This window comes from Gymnoscopelus braueri (genome assembly GCF_963280865.1).
Source record: "Gymnoscopelus braueri genome assembly, chromosome: 2".
In the NCBI taxonomy this organism is placed as follows: Eukaryota; Metazoa; Chordata; class Actinopteri; order Myctophiformes; family Myctophidae; genus Gymnoscopelus; species Gymnoscopelus braueri.
In genome coordinates this window covers 45,344,908-45,365,722 of record NC_137604.1, presented here as the reverse complement: position 1 = coordinate 45,365,722, position 20,815 = coordinate 45,344,908, and positions in this window count along the sequence as shown.

Here is a 20,815-nt window from a genome sequence, read left to right as displayed (position 1 = left end):
GGCTATTGATTTTGTTAATACAAAACATTTTCATAAACATGTATAACATTACACGAAATATGTAACATAAGTAGTTTTTAGCCTGCCCTAATGCATGTCTCAATTGTTAGGTTGCACTGCATAGGGTGCCAGGTTGGTGTCACGTGATAAAAAGAACAGATCTACAAGCTCACAACGTGCTGCTGCGTGATGAGTAGTTAGCTTGTAGAGCTGTTCGTTTTGTCACGTGACACCAACCTGGCAACTTGTGCAGGTTGTGTGTTTGCTGTCCCAACAAACAAAACAATATTATTTAAATAAAATAAGTCATACGGATGCCATAATGAGTCTTCCAGTGAGCTATGCCCTAATTTTGCACGAAATATTTAATGAAATTGTACTATTCTATATTCTATGCTTTATTTTTGCTACACTGCCTATCTTTGGGCATTCTACATAGGAGTAAGAGACACATTATTGCGCTGAATGATTGTTATATAGGCCTGGAAATTGGGCTAAATATTCTGGAAAAGTTTTGGAAAAGTTTTGGAAATTCATTGCTAAAAATGTGTGGGGACCCTGGTGTGTGCGTTCGTAGGTAGGCAGGTAGATAGGTAGGTCAATTTTGTGCATACGTGTGTGTGTGTGTGTCTGCATTTCCAAATATATATTCCAATATGGGTTACATGGCGGTAACATTATTATTAATGACACGGGCGAGTGAACACTTAATTTGTCTGTATACAGTTACAGAGTTACAGCTAGACATGATATACCGAGGTGTGTGTGTGTGTGTGTGTGTGTGTGTGTGTGTGTGTGTGTGTGTGTGTGTGTGTGTGTGTGTGTGTGTGTGTGTGTGTGTGTGTGTGTGTGTGTGTGTGTGTGTGTGTGTGTGTGTGTGTGTGTGTGTGTGTGTGTGTGTGTGTACTTGACAGCCATCCAAACTGTCAGCAGCAGAAAGCAAAGACTCCTTTCATGTTGAGACGGCATGACGCCACTGCCACTGGTCCATAAATATTATCATATTTATGGACACAATATTATACTGTATATGGGTTGTCTACATTTTGTCACGTTATGTACAGCATTATTTAAATACGCAATCAAACATGTTTTTGTTTACTGAAGTCAGACTTTTGAATAACAAATATGAATGCTCCTGTCTTATGAAAATAATAAACAGTGAACCAAGGGTGACGTTTTATTCTGATACCGCGGCCATGGAGAATACTCAATTCTGATTGGCTGGAGGGAGTGCATTATTTCCAGAAAACCGCCTGGAACGTCACCGTTCAAAATGAATGTTTGTCCTCCTTACATGTTGATATTGTGTTAAAAGACGTGGTTATTGTAAGCTGACTGACATCGTTGGTGCTTGTTTCTAGGTGGTTAAAATGCCCCCCCCCCCCCCCTCCCCCACTTACTGGAGAATAAGTTCACTTTAATTCCAAGGTTGAAGAAGGTAGTGCATTCACAAAGTTTCTGTTTAAAGAGTATTGGCCCAAACTATGAATAAACTTGACTTTTAATTATTGGAAAATGGCCACAGTATAAGCACCACGCTGTTATACAGTAATACTACATGCAAATTGTGTCAACATAATCTATTATGTTTGAATGATAATTACACTGCTCATCATGGTTTATCACTCATATAATGTTAGTCATATTCTTGTAGGGTTCTAGAAAAACACTATATTGAACTGTAGAGCATAATTTCAGTATCTCACTATCGAATTGTCCATTAAAATACATACCGTATCGTCTTACAGTCAGATACATATTGCCTAGCCCAACATGATGCCAGAGTTGGCATCACCCACCATTCTGTGACAGTTGTTAGAATCTCTATCAGACTAGGTTAATCGAATAATCGAGAATCAACTAAATAGATTAGTCTGATTAACCACTTAAGCTTTGTTGTACAATGGTGGCGTGCAAACATAGTGAGCCCGTAATATTTACAGTACAGACCTTAGTCAGAGAACTATGAGGGCAGCGTACAAAAAAAGTGTATACAAATATTATAATCGTTCATTAATCGTAATCGAGGCAGAAGTTTGAAATAATATTTATATTTATTTGATGTCATATCGCCCCCCAGCCCTGACCCCGGAACTTCTCCTATAGGCATTTGGAAGCTGTGTCGGGTGGCACCCAGCTTTGAGGGAACGTTGATCACTGTCATGCCTCCATACTGACGGCACGGCCTGCTTTAAAAGCCTGAGAGGAGAGAGAGGAGTGTGTGTGTGTGTGTGTGTGTGTGTAAGCTCCCTAACACCTCCATCCCTTGGCCCATCTCTGCAGCACACGGCCATCCATCATTCTACCACACGGCTTATCTAGGCAGAGGCATGCTTGGCTGCAACTGAGCTGCACCGCTGGCATAACCCACGCCATGGGGAGGAGGTCGATGCGTGTGTGTGTGTGTGTGTGTGTGTGTGTGTGGGGGGGGGTACGTATGTATCTCTGTTAGCATTCGTGTGACTGTAATACAGTCGTGCTTGTTTGTGTGTTGTGTGTGCATGTATGGTTGCATACTGTAGGTGTGCCTATCAGCCTGTTGATGTAATATGTGTGTGCGCGCACTTAAGTGTGCATGTGTGTGGCAAGAGAGAATCAGTGCACCCATGTCACTTAACCCCCCCCACCCCATCTACACCGGGGGTAACTTTCCAGTCCCATAGACGAGGCTGTCTGTGTCTGAAAATAGACCTATCTGATCACAGCTTCACCCAAACGGGGAAGCACTCTCTCTCTCCCTCTCCCTCTCCCTCTCCCTCTCCCTCTCCCTCTCCCTCTCCCTCTCTCTCCCTCTCTCTCTCTCTCTCTTTCTCTGACTCGCTGCTCTGTTGTGTATCTGTTGGTTCCCAGGCTGGGCTCTGGATCTAAAGGTCGGCCAGGAGGAAGACGACTATCTGGAACCGTTAATTTTTGAGACGAGTGACGAAGATAAAAGGCTCAGCTCAGCTCACCTGCACCTGACTCCGCTTGGCGAAGCCTCCGGCCTTTTGGGTTTATGACGGTAAGAGTTAACTCCTGTGTTCTTGCACCTGCGCTCTGCTAGAGAAAGGGTCAGGCTTTTTCATTGGCTGGGATAAATCTTGGGAAAGATATTCAGACTTGCCCTGTTGAGCTTTGCCATGCTCCTGTTGATGCATTGTGCGTCTTGAGGCTAACACCATCAGTTCAGCCTTGTTGAGAGGAAGTGGGTAAGAATGGAAAAGTGTCAAGTGAATTTGGCTTATCATTCAGTAAAACCATATTTATGGACATTTCCCGACATTTAATAGAATAACAAGCAAAAACACATGCACTGTAGAACATTGTTTATTTAACAATATGTATTGGTGAATGGTTCCTATAGAAATATTTACATTTCCTTGTTGATACATGAATTTAAACTAGAAATCCTACTGCATCAAAGTATTCTCAATAAAATCAAAGTTATAAAAAAAATCCTATTGCATGCCGCATTTCAAACAGTAAAATTATTGTTTGGAAATTCAGCAAATAGTTTGTTTTGTATTGAGGATCAAATCTAAAAATATGAAATTAGTCTATCATTATATGTAATTTTTTCCACTTTCTTGTGACGCATTTACACTTAGTTTTGCACAGACTGCCATTCTTAAAAGAGAAAGCAATTTAAAAGCTATAAACCACAATCACTTGTTACAAACCAAACACCCAAAGGGGACTAGTACTTATCTGTTTCGCCAAACCCCAAAATTATACCCCAGGGATAGAATTTCCGTCTGTTCCGTCAGTGGACAGGACAAAATGGTGTCAAATAAAACAGCGGTTTCCACCCATATAGTCCCGGCAAATACTGAGCTTGCATTTTTTAGGTTTGAAATGTGTTTTACGCACAGACATACCACATAAATTGTAAATTGTAAATTGTATGATACACATTTATGATACCTCATGTGACAAACAAATCCAGCATGTCCCCTGAGTTGAAACCAGAGGCGTAATTGTAGAAAATATAAGCAGTTTGTCTTTTCTAAATCACAGTCAAAACAGTGTCAATAATGACATTTTAATAAAATAACCTATTTTAGTTATTATAGTTTGAACCTATAAAACCCCCCTCTCTGTGCTCTCACTACCAACCATCTCATCTTTTTATATTTTTTTGTATTTAATCTTTCAACGGAGTGCCCCAGAATCTCCCTCTCTCCTTTCTACCTCTGTCCATCTCTCGTTACACCCCTTTTTTCACATTCTCTTCTTTCCCCGCGCAACAATAGCCACGCACCAACCCCTCCATTAGGGCCGGTCTCGGAGGTGTTGTGGAATGTCACCTTGAGCCCTTGGGTACGCAGCGAGGGGTGTTTCCCAGCCCCCGGTCCGCGGCTCGCCTGGCTCGGCTCGGCTCGCTCCTTCTTTTACCCTGACCTGCTGCGCACAGAGGGCCTTTGTTGGGGCCCCCATGAACTCCATAGGGAGCTCTCCCTCTCTCTCTCTCGCTTTTTTTTTTCTTTCTGTCCAGGGGACAGCCGTGCAAAATTCTTCCATGTACAACATGTCCTCAAGCATTGATTAATACTTAACAAGTAGCGACAGGCTATTCCTTGTTCAAATACATATTTTGTCACCTTGAAATTGAATTTGTTATCTTTTGTTAGCGATGCTCGTTGCTTTGTGTTGGATGTGGTTTGATTTGCGCTGTAGGATTTCTATGAATGAAATTGTAGGTCTTGAATTTATTTAATTCTATTTTGATAATCTGATTCTAATTCGTCGCTTTGTTGAATTGCCCTGGTTACCACTATTTCGAAGTATGCTTTGCATTACCTGACAGCTCTTTTGAACTGGGTTTAATTTGTGGGATTACACGTCTTGAATAAAACCTTTTAAATGGGCCATTTTGGAGGAATAAGATCTCTCAGGAGGCAAGAAGCTGAAAAGGAATGCACTGAAACGTCACCGGTTCAGTTTTCACCAGACTGTTCCCTTGTTTGTGCGACTCCGTTGTGCCTCTATTTGCCTCCCCTCCTCTTCCTCATTCTTTCCTGTTAGTGGCTGTTTGTTTGAACACCTCTGACGTAAACAAGGGCAACGCCCGGCTTTTAGAATGGCCCTTTGCAGGATACATGTTATTTAACAAAAAAAGAAAAAGAAAAACAAGGCTCTCAAGCGGCAGGCTTGAGAATGTGTTACACTCACAGACAAGCATGTCCACTTCCTTGGTCTGACCCGAAACTTACACACACATACACGCACGCACGCACGCACGCACGCACGCACGCACGCACGCACGCACGCACGCACGCACGCACGCACGCACGCACGCACGCACGCACTCACACACACACACACACACACACATACACACACACATTGGCTGTGTTGTATTTTAATAGTGACCATAATTAAATTACAGTACAAGCAGTCTTTTAGTGAAGCCAAAATCATTAGCATGGCTATTTGCGGTAGACTGTGTTGGCCCTGAAACTGAAGCTGGAAAACATAAACACAAACAAAAGCAAAGGTCATGCAGTGTTTGGCATTGGTGCTTTTTCAGACTTGTGTTGACTTACTGTAGCATTCAGGCAATTAGCATCACCCTCTTGAGAGTCTTTGACCCTCAAACTTATCCATCTGCCTATTAGCCTGTGATGAAGGGGCTTCAATTACAAATCATTTGTTAATCTCATTATAAAGTCCCCCAAACCAACTACAACAGTCAAACATCTCCTTTGGCTATACATTCTCCTTAATTGGAAAATCAAGCACATTTAATATTTAGGTACCACAAATCTGGATGTATTGAGAACTGATCCACAATATGACTGTGGATAGAGAGAGAGAGAAAAAGAGAGATTTGGGGGCTTAAGCAAAGTTCATCTTCAATAATGCCTCATCATTGGTAACTTCTGTTGCTGAACGGTACCGGGTAAAGATCCTCCCCTGGTGACTCTGTGACACTTGTGGCTGGGAATGTCTTAACGCTTGGCTTTAGTGTCCACAGGGGACATTAAGATTCTTCAGATAGAGTTCTCTCTGTGCCTCAGACCCCCTCTGAGGTCAAGGGTCCCGTCTAATGGCAGTAAATATAGCGCCCTCGCTAATCATCTTCCCCTTATCTTCCCGCTTCACTTGTTTGACAGTGTACCTGGGGAATTCAGACTATGTATGGGCATGTAATCTAAACCTCTCCTGATACACATTCAGTCTTAAGCAAACAATGTATTGATTTTCTGATACGTATTTCAGTATTTTATTATGTTTTTGTCGGCGCATAAAACACCTTCCTTGACTGAAGTATTATTCAGATCGTGATACAACTTTCCTACTATATGATGATGTCATGCAAGTTTGATTTAGTCTATTGATATCCAGTTTGCAGTACAGTGTCTGGTCTGTTTGACCATCTATATTTGATTATAGCCAAACATTTTGTGTAATTGAGCTTAACCAAATACATCGTTTTTCACTTACTGTACTGAACAACATTTTTCCACCCAGAGTGGGAATTCAAAATGTGGTAATTCTGGTCGCAGTCTTACATCTGTAGGTTACTGCTGTCCATAGCATCCTAGCCTAGATTTTGGTGTGCTTAAATTACCCCTAACTTTCAGCGTACATTGCTGTTTAACCATGCTTCCTTCTCCCTGGTCATTAACCTTTAACCTCGAAACAAGTTAGCGATTAAGGCTAGCATCAGAGGCACTGAAAGTCAACACTGAAGATGTTCAAATGCTCAGAGTATTTGAACATTTTCAGACTAGTGTTAGCTTAGTGTTTTTGGTGAACAGGTAAAAGATTTCTGAAATAGTTTACCCAGCAAGAATGGTAAACTATACCCCCCACCCCCACACCCCCCTTATAACCACAGCGTTATAGCATTAAAGATAAGCGATGTGATAACACAAAATCATCTCTTTACAGATGACTGCCCTTTGGCTTTTTTCACACATTTTACTTTAAGGACTTGAAATAACACATCCCATGCAATGTATACACATCTTATATGCATTACAAAATTGGATCCCTCTTAGCCAGACAGAAAAACACAGATTGTCTTTCCTCACAATTTTCTAGTAATGATTAATTCCTTTACAAAAGCCCTTGGGACCTTGCATTCCTTTCCAACAAATTGTAGTTTAGTAATTAATCAAGCATTTCAATATTTAAACATTTAATTTGACAGTTATTGTTTTTGGATTAAAAGATGCATTGGATTTACACTTTATTACTACTCTAGAAATAGTCTGGGTTATTGGGTGATTTCCACTACAGTGTATTCTGAGTGTATTTTCACACCATTATTTGCATGAGCTTTAGCACTATGCAATTACAGTCCGGTCACTCAGGATGCATATTAACAGCAGGTGTAACGGAAGTCTGTAATAAATGTACTAGGGCCGTGTAAAAAGAATGGAGATATTTCTGTATTGTCTATGGGTACTTTTCCCACTAACCCTAACCCTTGTATTAATTTACAAATCTGTTTGTTGGTTAGTTTACAGACCTGGTGCCACAATGTTCTACTATACAATAATAAAGAGCATCCTTAAAACATGTTTAAATGCTTAGAAGCTGCAAGAATGTTTTCTTTTTTGTCTTTTTCATTTGTCATTTGTAATAGCTTCTCTGGAATCTCAACGTATAGTCGATCTGTGGTATCTCACATGACTGCACATACTGCACATAATGCTAAAAGGATAGAGCTTGTTTCCTACTATACAATAAATCATCAATACTAGGAGCAGTAAAAGTATATTTACAGAAAATCAGTGGGGGTTGATTTCTTTTGGCAAGCTAGAAGACTTGCCTAGGTCCAGTTGCAAATTACAGACAGGTGCTCTTTTATGGCGGTTTTGAAGGAGGCTAGTACTAGGGAGTCACACTTTTTGCTGGCTGGTGGGATAGGGCATTCCCCATTTTGGGTGCATACTAGTAGAATGAATTCATCCCCATGTTTGTGCCGAATCTGGGGGGAGTGAGTACTAATCTAGTAACTTTATGTTCTGCAAAATTGTAGCGCTACAGTGTTGGATGATAATCCTATACCACATAGCACCAGGGGTGCACTGGTCGCTTCACCTGACACCATGGCGTTCCCACAGTTTTTTTTCACGCGCACGCACAGGTACGGATGTGCCAGCTAGAACGCGTCCCCCTCGATCCATGAGCCCAAAAGTACCCAAATGGCTACTTTGCATAACAGGTTTACAAGTGAGTGTGCAAATGCATCCTCACTCCTCGCTGTGGCTACAGCCTACACGGTTAGCAACACAGCATTTTGGTTTCAGTAGCCGCCAGTATCCTATGTCTGCACGCAACAATGCCTCAGCCACCGTCCAAGAAGAGAAAGATACTCATTCAAAGCAAATTTTTTGTTTCAGCTCCTATAATTCAAGGCATTCCTTCAGAAGATTTAAACAGACTAAAACTAAGCTAAAAACGTGTCATTTCCTACACAAACATGTTTCTAACTATGTATACACATTAAGGTAAAATAAAATGTGTGTAAGATGTGCGCGTGCCGTGCCGACATCATTAAAATAGCGTTCCGCCAGTAAAAAAAAAATCACCATTACACCCCTGCATAGCACCCATATTCGATAAGCGGACTCGGCCAAGGATCTCTACCAACTGGCACAGCTGTCATATCGCCAGAGCCACGTCTGTCCTGCTTTGGTGCATATTACTTTGGTCTCAGCACCTGAATGCACTTGGGACTTTGGGGTGATGACAAAGTTGAAATGTCTTTCGTAACAAGCTCTCGGATGAGTTCACAGAATGACAGCTTCGGGAACATAAGGCTGAGGGAACTTGAGTATGCTCCCTTTTAAAACACTGAAATGCATTAAAAAAAAAATCTTTCAGGATATAGACTAACAGTAACAGCCTAGGATCATAATGAAGGAGGAACTGCAGTAGGCCTATGGCAGGCCAATTTTAAGATTTAGTTGAGATAGATACAGTACATATAATCCACAGGGAAATTTGGTTCAATTTGGTACCACTAAATTTAGATATTCAGATAAGGGAGTGATATAATAGTCCCTAAGGCAGCCCAATTAATATTTGTCATGAATAGCTCATGACCTACATTAAAAAAGCAAAAACATCCCCATAAGTGTATCACCACCACCACCACCACCACCACCACCACAGTGCCCTAACCCCTTTAGCCGCATTTAATTCCTGTGGCCTATTTATGGTACTTCGTTGCTCTCCAGAGACTTGTGTTCACAAGTGTGACTCTTTGACCCCCAGCTGCCTCGGATGCCTGCATGGTCTTTAAATGAGAAAGTTGTCATAAAAATCATTTATGTCACAGCGCATAAAGCAACTGTCGCCTCTTTGAGACCTCCCTGTGTCTCGGAGAGACTCGGGACAGACCTCCCTGTGCCTTAACCAGTAAGACACAAACTGTGGAACATAGAATACATTAGCCTTTATCCCCCCCCCCCTCCCCAACACACACAGGTTGCCATAACAATTTTAACACTAGCACAAACGCAGTACAGGGTTTCACTGCCGAAGCATTGTGTACTACATGTGATGTGTGCTTTCTTCGACCGCCCCCCTGTCGGCATATCGGGGCTAGCGTTCCATCACATTGCACGCTGTAATTACTCGCCATTAGCGTATAGGGCTGTTATTTGGTGGAAGGTGGAATAGACGCAGCAGTGCAGCTCCGGAGCCATTGTTCTGTGTTAATTCTCTGTCTGTCCCCAGATGACCTTAGCCATGCACATTACATAACATGTTAATGTTAACACTGTAGCATGTTCATCTCACGCTATGTTGTAGCCGTCGCGCAGAAACATAAATGTTTTATGTCCAAAACCGTTACTTTTCAGGAAATGGAAAATAATTAATAACTGATGTAGTTATTATTAAGTCACAAGCTCTTGCTAGTAGCCTTCTTTGCATTGGTTAAATATATACCAAACCCACAGACATGCTTAACCGCTTTCAACCTGGTGTCCCTATTTTGGGCATGTCATTATTAGAGGTGAAAGTTTGTCAAAATATTTCAATATTTCAAAAAGAGCAAAAATTGCAGATGTACAAGCTCCCAATGCATCGCGATATGACTCATTGTGTAGATCTGCTATTTTTGGCTTATTTTGCGTGACACTGTCATACGAAAAAGCATAAAATAGGGCATTAATTAATGAAAAACATTTTATGAAAATATGATTCAACTTTTCTGACACAGTGTCAATATATACCTTTTTGAACCTCTTTCTCCATTCCGTGGTTTCTGTTCTTTTTGTTGGGAGTCTACAGTATCTCTTCTAGCCTCTGCCGTTTTCTCTCTCCCTCTCTCCCTTTCTTCCCATCTCTCTCTCATCTTCTCCCCCCGCCCCCTCCCCCATAGACATCAGAGCAGTGTCCAGTGAGTGCATGTTCAGTTCCATGTTCAAACTGTAGGACAGCAGCCTCCATAAATTGTCAAGTCCTATTCCTTCCCCTCTGACGAGCCTATTCCACGGCACAGTGAGGTTCGGAGGGACGGGGGGGGCCTGTGTGTTGCATAATTGCATTAGCACTCTCACGCCAGCGGCTCTGCTCGTTAGCGCTGGGGCCATGATGCATGATGCAATCTGGACCTCTGTGTGCAGTGAGTGGGCATGCAGGCTTGGCACATTGAGACTAGTGGATGTGTCGTTCATGATCGATTCGTTCAAAAGAACTAGTTCATTTGCCGCGAACGTGAACGAGCTCGTTCACTTTCTGAAACTGTTGCGTTCACGCGCGACGTAAAAAAAAACGCTCCCACGATAGTGTTTTACACACATTATAAAACATTCATTAACCACTTTAGCCCTATTTTATACCTAGGCTATTTGAAAATAGCAGATCTACAAGCTCACAACGCGTCGCATCGCGATGCGTTGTGAGCTTGTAGATCGCCTATTTTCAAATATTATTATTGAACGCTAGAAAATAGCGCTACTGTACTGAACGAGAATGTGAACGAATCATTTGAACGAATCATTGCCGTGAACGAAATCGTTCGTTCACTGAAATGAACCTTTCTTCCCACCACTAATTGAGACACATACGCGCATACACATGCACAGTCTATTCACATGCACAGAGGGGGGTCACTGCTAATGAGTGGCAAGGGTGAGCAAACAGAGAGATGATAACAGGGGACGTTGTTGTAACCACTCTCTGTTCAGTATTGTTCAACTAGCAACAGAACAATTACATGGTAAATGGTAAAAGGACTGCCGGGGTTAATTAATACAAAATGGCTTGAGGTTTGGTTGATTTGGTTAGCTATTTACTGATGGGATGACACATCCATGGGTCAGGAGAGATTACGTCAATCAGAATAAGGGATGAATGGATTATTCTGTAAATTGGAATAGCTCAGTTCAGTTCAATGTCTGAAATACAATACAGTACAATTCAGAACTGTTGAGGGAAATCTGATCAAATAGTATGTAATTGTCTCTGTGATTTGGAAGGAGAGATGGGTTGTACAATGTTCTGGTTATTAATCCTTGTATAATGGTGGAGTGACGAGGGCTGACCAAATAAGTAAATGTGGATGAATTGCCAAATTTCATGATTATATAAGTATGAAACCTAAAATCAGTATTTTCGTTTACTTTCAATGAACTGTCCAGCTGTAGAAGTATTACCCCAGAGGGGAAGTGATGAGGAATGTTCTGCTCAGCTCTGAGACAGTAGATCATTTGTGTATTGTTGCTGTTGTGCAGAACAGTATCAGGATCTACAAGCTCACAACGTGAAGCAAGGCGACATGGTGTGAGCTTTTAATTGCTTTTTTAATAGTGATAAAAAAGGAACGGTTTTGGACATGCAAGGTTTCCACCCGACAGCGACTATATAATATACAATAGAATGATCATACTGTGTACCAATTCAGGAAGAAGTGCTTGCAGCACTAATGCAGGATGGATAGATATACTGGAGGATAGAGAGGATACTGTGTCGACAACTCCAGTGCTGCTTTAGAACCTGCAGTGTTTTGTTTACTTGTTTCACTTGTGCCAGGCCATATTTCAAAGCTGAACGCTGGCAGTGAAACACCCACAGCTAAAATGCCGACAGTAACCCATGGATTGCACAGTGCCCACCAAAAAGTGCAATGTCCAAAACACTATGGCCACATTTCTTATTTTGATTCCCAAGCCCTGTCTCTTCTCCTGCCACAGTCGTGCAGTGCACTCCCCACATATTTCCCACAAAAATGCATCTCCAAAATAACTCCCTGCCCCAATTCGGTAATCATGGAAGGGAAGTGAGGCTACATGCCTTTTTTGGACGGGTCAACTCTTCTCCCGTCAGTTGCGTCTCAGTTGAGGCCTGTCTCATCTTGAGATTTACTTTGGGCAGCCAGGGACGTTCTGTTGCCCCGGCTGGAAAGGGGATTTGCTTTCTCTGACTCCTGCAGTGAAACTCGCCACAAAACCCTCTCTGCTTTCTAGAGCCCGACCGATGCCAGATTTTTGTGTCTGATACTGATACCGATCCCAGAGAGTCCTAGACCACCGATTATCAATGTTTTGACCGAAAGAAATTGCAAAACTGCTCTAATCGATTTGAAAAACTTGGATTTGATTAAAGTTTCTATTTGAGAAGAAGTAACATGTAAACAAACAAATAAACAGAAATAACCACTTAAGCCGTATGCCTATTCCAAAATTTGAAAAATCTACAAGCTCTTAGCTATAGCTCTTGCTATTTTTGAAATTTTTGAAAATGCTTACCTATGGATGATTGGAACTCATCGGCTGCATAATTGCATACCGCTGTCAAATGATGGCCAACATATCGGCCAGACCGACTCTCCCGAGGGCTCTACTGCGAATTCCTCTTCAAATCGACCCCTGTCAGATGTTTGAGTGTCTTAGAACTAAACCCCACTCTATGGCATCATTATGGGTAATAAACAGTGGCTTTGTTTTATCCGCCGTGGAATGTTTAACCTGTTGTATGTTAAAATCCCTGTCCTCCCCCCCCCCCCCCTAAATCAGATTAAAGCCTCCAGGCAGCTTAAGAAGAGTTTATTTGCTAATGTTCAGTGATAGACATTAAAACAGCTATCAGCTTTTTGGGGGGAAAGGTCTTTAAATAGATTCTGTAAAGGGACAAATCTGCTGACGTCCAGGGAGCGTGTCTGTCTGAGTGGCCACTCTGGGGTCATGACCCCAGAGTAGGAGGAAAAGGACACCCAAGCCAGTTTATCTCTGATGGTCACCCACCCACACGCACACCCACACATGTACACACTTATACTCGCACACGCACACTGGAGAATAAAAAGGCTTTTGAAAACCTGTGTAAACATGTATGTTCAAATAAGAGGAGTGAAGTGAACAAGCTTTTACTTGATAACAGATACTGGAACCAATTACAAACAACCAATGATGCTTCCTGCAATCTTGCATCATTACTCTTTCTCTTGTTTCCACATCAGCTTTTCCCCTCCTGTTTTCCCTCTGAAAAAAAGTCGATACAGTGAAACCAAAGAGTCAAAAAAGGTGATTTCACTTCGCTCATACTATACCAAATAATAATATTATTTGATATAGTATGAGCTCAGTGAAATCACCTTTTTAGACTTTTTAGCGATATGACATTGATGATATTATCATCAAAGTCATATGGGTTCCCCTCAATCCTTCCATCTTTTATCCTTTTCCGCATTTTTCTCTCATTGGCCTCTGTACTGGAGTAAAAAAGCTGGACATGCCTAAAGGCTAATTTATACTCTGTTGAATGGCTGTGTCGTACTCGTGTGACAGAAACGATGTGTTTGTTTGGTCGCATGATGCGGGAATGCCACAAAGTGTAAATTAGCCTTAATGAACGCCAGACGGTGCTCAACATGTCTCCTGTCCATTTTTTGACCATTATGTCATTAGGCGTTCTTTCCTCCTTCTGAAATAGATCAAGTCGTTAAGAAACTGACTTTTATATGATTACGGCCGTGGCCCAAACCCATATTTGTCCCACTGTATATACGCTGTGCTCGTAGTGCATATCTTAGTGTCACTTTCTGTTCCGCCACTTAACCTCCGTCTGCAGCCAAGTCCATTAAATTCTGCCATGTCATGTTAGATGTGAAGCAGAGGCCTGTCTCCATTCTAATTATATCAGCTCATTTAAAAAAGTGCCTGCAGCCGCTGATGGCTTTTAGAGCAGCCCACACAAACTCCCGGTGATTTCCCCGCTTCCCTCATTTTAAATTAAATTTGTGGCTTAGACTGTTTGTCGAGGTCATCGTTACTACAGCCATCCTATACAGGCAGATGGAAAGGATAGTGCTTGTGACAGTGAAAATCATCTTCTAATAGAGGGAATTGTGTACCACCTGTGGGTATGTTTTTTTGTTGTTGTTGTTGGAGTATTTGCCAAGTACATTTGCACATAGCTGAAATTCATCCTCTGCATTCGCCCATCCTAACTATTAGAAGCAGTGGGCAAATGCTGAATAGTGCACAGAGCACAGTTGGGGTTCAGCGCCTAGCTCGAGGATACTCCACACTATAAGCCTGGAGGATCGAACTCGACTTCCAGTTCCCAGATGGCCACTCTACTGTACCTCTTGACCCATTTCCGTCCTTTGATAGAAGGGTATGTTGTTTAAATCAGTGGTTCTCAACCTTTTCAGGCCGTGACCCCTCAAAATAATCATATTTGAACTGGGGACCCCCCCCAACCTGACAAGCACTTGGAATTGTAAGAGTTGAGGCATTACATTTAGTTTGACTCAGTTCCACAGATAAATATTGTGAAAATATCAGATCTACAACGCCGTTGTGAGCTTGTAGATTGGCTATTTTCACAATTGTTGCCTCTTTCTTATATTATTTGACCATTTGGCCAATGTTTGACCAGTGCAGTTTGTTGATCACTTTTGATGCAGTAATGGTCTTTTTCTTTTCTTCCTTTTTTTGGGTATTAAAAAGGGTTAAATTGTCACTTCACTGTCATCTGAGGACCCCCCAAAATCATGTGGGGAACCCTCTAGGGGTCCCGAGAGACCCACAGGTTGAGAACCACTAGTTTAGATGTCTCTGCACACCAGGCATATGTACAGTAGACATGTCTTCTAGCAACCATGCTTGATAAGAGGGTCATAAAACTTCTCTGGAATTGATAGTCTGGAAAATTGTCAAGGAGAGGAAACACCTGTCTTGAAGAATTGTGGTAGTGGGTGGGTAATTGGAGGATGAGTCTTTCATTACTGCGTCGTTCATTACTGCCGCATTTTATCCATCCAATCTCTCCCAAGCTTTTAAATCTTAAACTGTGTTCTGTATAGAGTAAGAACTAATGAATGTCTCCCAGCGGGTCATTCAACAGACTAATGAATCTGGTTGGTCACTGTGGTTCCGGGGCTGGGGGGGACGTCACAGGGCTTCACTGCGGCTTGGACGCCCAAAGCTCTGGCTTGCGTTCTCGCAGACCCACGGCAATTATAGACAGTAATTACACACACACAAAGTCTCCATAGCAGCCCACCAATGCCTAAATTACAACCGGCAGATAAACCGCTGCAGTCCAAGCGGACAAGATGACTAGAAGCAATCTCAACGCACCACATGTTTAACCCATTAAGACCGGGAACGCATCCGTGTGTCATTTTTAGATTTCTTTGGGCTATAAAAAAATAGCAGATATACGAGTGCCGCGCTACAAGCTTGTAGATCTGCTATTTTTGAAAAATCATGAAAATGTGTGCAAATCTTTGAATTTAAATAGACATTTTAAACTCAAATCTTTGCTTCTGGGGGTCCCTGGAACAAAATATTTTCAGATAGGGGTCCGCGGCCAAATACATATAATTATGGGGGTCCTTGACATGAAAAAGTTTGAGAACCATTGATATACAGTATATAGCAACATACGTTTAAAAAAAGAAAAAACCCAGAAGCAAAGATTTTAGTAAAAAAAAATGTTGTTTAAAATATATATATATTAAAAGATTTGCACACATCTTCACGACTTTTCAAAAATAGCAGATCTACAAGCTGTATATCTGCTATTTTTGAATAGCCAAATTAATCTAAAAAATGACACCGATTCTTTCCCGGTCTAAATGGGTTAAAAAACAACAACAATTGAATTGAGAACAACTTCCTTCGAAAACTGCGTCCCTCATTGTTTATTACGCCAGATTCAATAAAGAAGCCCAGTAGAATTTATCGCCAAGAAGTGTTCAGGAAATGGATGTGAGAAATGCGTTTTAGACCATGCATTATTCATGGTATGCATCCATTCCTAAACAGCCATTGCAGACTGTACAAATCAGCATTTTTGTCATGACAATTGGCCCAAAATCCCGTAACCACACTTTGCTGCACCGCAAGTGTCAAAATAATAATGATTCATCGTTTCCTCAATATTTTGGTGCACCGAAAGAGATTTGACCATATCCTCCAATACTGTAAACAAATGTTTTGGAAATGAATGACAAAATAACCTCCTAAATGGAGTAGAACAAAACTTATACTGTATGTGTCTGGAGTTTTGTTTGCCTTTGGAAATGGAGCGTTAAACGTTTCGGTTAATGGGGCGTTTTATTTGATGTTGTATGGGGCAAAAAAAGAAGAAATGGCTTAACTATCTCACTCTCCTACCATTAGCTGTGGTGTGAAATAAAGCAATTTGTATGCAAAATGTTTCTGTATGTAAATCCTCTTAGTTCTCAGTTTATTGTCAGCAAATCCATTCCACATTTTATCCATCAGTGATGATGTCCATCATTGGTCTTTACAGTCTCCATGTGTTTGTAGAATTTGGAGAGAAGTGGTGTTGTTCAGGTATCGATCAAACTGTCGTCAATAGTGATATGGACCGATAGATGATGATAGGCAATTGAATGGATGAATGGGTAGATGGATAGAGTAAGACAAGAGGGAGAGAGAGTGAGAGTGAGAGAGAAAGACAAAGACAGAGATGGGCATGGATTAAGAATGCAGAGGCCTCTGGGCACAAACAGCTGGAGACCAAAAACCATAATTAGACATTAACATTTCACATTGCCCGCTATCCAAAATCTAATAGAGCATCGCAGTTCCCGCCCACTTCCTGGTTCCACTTCGAAATACTCAATGCATTTTTCCCATTGACATTTCCAAAAATATTTATATCAATTCATTTAACCCTAGAATCAAGCCATCCAGGGTCCTGGTGAATCATGACCATAAAACATTTTTTTCTGTGATTTATTTTATTTTGTATTTAATTATATGATATACTATATTTAACAAATACCCTTTGTTTTGCCGTTTTCAAAAAAGTTTTTTCACAGAATCAAACGTTTTATGGTCATGATTCACCAGGACCCTGGATGGCTTGATTCTAGGCTTAAATTAATTGATATAAATATTTTTGGAAATGTCAGTGGGAAAAATGCATTGAGTATTTTGCAGTGGAACCCGGAAGGGGCGGGAACTGCGATGCTCTATTCCCACAAGCACGTCACCTCTCATCCGGTCATCACATCATGATACAGACACAGACAGCAAACCAATCATAATATCTTTCTTATTTGTAAACACGCATGCACGCACACGCACACCCCCCCCCCACACACACACACACACACACACACACACACACACACACACACACACACACACACACACACACACACACACACACACACACACACACACACCATTCACTACCTCACAACATAGGCATACCTGCTCATCAAATTAGCCTCTTCAGTCTATGATAGAAGCCCAACTCTGCACCTGCTGCATGAATATCGTGCATTGTATAGCGTGTACATGTGTTGCACCATGACCCAGAGACAAACCCTGATATCAGAATAAGCAACATTTTAAAGACATATACTAATACTATATTTCAGAGAGCATGGGATGGACATGGCAAGACTGTGAAAAAAATTATAATGGGAGATGTCCATGCCTGTATTCACTCACTCTAGAACACACCTTCATCATGTATGGTAGTTTGGTTGTTTGGTGCTAGATTTGCAAACACAGCCAGTGTATACAGTAAATATGTTGGTGTGTGTGTGTGTGTGTGTGTGTGTGTGTGTGTGTGTGTGTGTGTGTGTGCGTGTGCGCGTTTGTGTGTGTTTTTTTATTTATATATATATATATATATATATATATATATATATATATATATATATATATATATATATATATATATATATATATTATTTTCTTTACGCTTTTTTAGTTTTTATTCAGTGTACTGTGCATACTGTTATACTTATTTGGTTTCATTGGAATGTTTGTTTGTCTCAGTAACGCTCATAGCGGTGTCAGAGACTGTCTGTAGATATGTAATGTGACGTTTATGGTCCATCCAACCTGGCATTCCACTCATCTCTGCTATGGCACATGCTCTGACACCCTACACCAGGGCTTCTTAAAGTGGTAAACGCCCCACAAGTGACCTCAGGTGGATGACAGGGCGTCATCTGGAATATTTAATGTAGCTGTATTTTTAATTTTCCAAAATAAGCAGTGAAAGGCTGATTGATTGTCTAAAATCTGATATAAGCAGGAACATGTACGTACTGTATGTATGTATGTATGTATGTATGGATGGATGGATGGATGAAAGAGAAGGCATGCAGTGAGGAAGATGCAGGGAGACGTGGTGACAACTATGTACTGTAAATATAATACTGTACTGTCTGTTTCCAGTTCATAATGATCATGAAGGTATATCTTGAATAGCTTAATGATCAGTGGTAGAGGTCGGGTATGACAGCTTGTAAATGTTCCACATACTCTAGCTATAGCAACTCTGCCTTGCATCACAATGGGATGGATGGGAACAACATGAGAAACACTTGCTTGTTGCTGTCAAACATTGTTCTTTTGCAAACCGAGGTTCCAACACTGACCCTCTGGGACAGTGGTTCTCAACCAGTGGTCCTTGAGGGGGTTCCAGGTGGTCCCCAGCTAAATGATGGAGAGTTGGTAACCAAGTAGACCCTTATTGATCTTTAACTCTTGAGAGCGTGGTCCATTTGGTTTCATTTTACGCTCTCAAGCGCTAAATTATTGTTATACATCTGCATTTACTTAATTAAAGAATTGTTATTTTGATCAACATTTGCCTGTTATCTCTCCTATGGTGCCACATCAATACAGCATGGAATTGTGGACAAAACCGTATCCAACGATAACAAAATATTTTTTTTTCTCGAGTTTTGGGTCTGAGAGGCTAAATCTTATCAAATGGTGGTCCGTTGCTCAAATTTCAAATAAATAATGGACCTTAATATGAAAAGGGTTGAAAACCACTGCTCTAGTACCTTGAAGACTGCTGTTTCCTAGCAGAACGTCCATGCTTCCTTGTCTGTTAGACCTGGGACGCTACATGCTAGATGAATGCAGTCCTAAGAAAGAAAACCAGTGCTGCCAGGGGTTTGGGAGGAGTCACTGTAAAAAAAGGTTGATGTAGTCCAGTGACTTTGCCCAGTTTCACTTCACACAAAATCTTTGCATCATGCATGTCACACAAACAGAATGCGATGCGTTTTGTTGATATAACACGTTTTTTCATATAGAGTCCTATCCACAAATCCACCATTTAACTTCCACAATCCACATGATCAAAACCGTTGGTGTTGTGTGCCGCATTCCGTTTGTGTGACATGCATGATGCAAAGGTTTTGAAAGTGAACCTGGTCAAAGTCACTGGCCACCTACTGTATGTTTTCCTTTCTTGAGACAGAGGTGGAAAGCTGAGTGGATAGACGGCACAGGGAATGTCTGGGAGAGAAGCTTCCGGCTGGATTGTGTTAGTACATCTCCTACAGGAGAAAATGACCAAAGAGAGTCTTTGGTCATTTTTACAGTATTTTCTCTTACTCCGTTCCTTCTGCATTCCCTTTAGCTCCCTTCGCCGCCTCTTTCTCTCCATCTATCTCTCTATCGCTAAAGGACTTTTGTGTTGATCGGTGCAGAAGGCTTGTCAGGGTATTCATCAGAGCTCGCCTGACAAACCCAGCAGGGCAGCACTAGCAGATAAATCAAATGACCCCATGTCTCGCTGTGTGATTTATAGCCGTTGTCAGATGGTTTTCAACTTCTCAGCCGTGTGAAATGAGACCTGGACTTATTTTATAGACATTATGGTGATTTGTTAGAGTGGTGGAGGCCATGCTGGGTAAAAAGAGGTGCAGTAAATCAGTGGTTGTGGGTCGGGACCCCGACATGGTTTTGGGGGGTCCCCAGAGGACAGTAAAGTGACAATTTAAGGTCTTTTAAGAACTTTTTAATACCACAAAAAAAAAGAAAGAAAAGAAAACCATTACTGCATCAAAAGTAATCAACAAACTATACTATAAAAACAGGTCAATTATTGGCCAAATTGTCAAATAATATAAGAAAGAGGCAAAACATTTGAAAATAGCTGATCTACAAGCTTGCGTTGTGAGCTTGTAGATCTGCTTGTAGATCTTATCTGTGTAACCGAGTCCAACTAAATGTAATGCCTCAACTCCTACAATTCCAAGTGCTTGTCAGGGTGGGGGGTCCCCAGTTCAAATATGATTCTTTTTGGGGGTCACGGCCTGAAAAGGTTGAGAACCACTGGAGTAAATGACAAGTGATGAGTGTGCGGCTACAATAAATTGATTTTGTTATTTACTTTGTACATTTTGTACTGTCGCTATTTCCTCATTTCAGTTTAATTGAAATACACTTGAAAGAACTTATATTACGACGGGAAAATAAATGTGTGTTACAGCCTCCAGCTACCTTATTTACAGAAAAACGGATTATTCTGTATTTTGATTTCAATAACTTACATTTTAGAGCAAAGACATGAATTTACATTTACCTGTTTTGCATTTGGCTGACACTGTTTTTGTGATGCA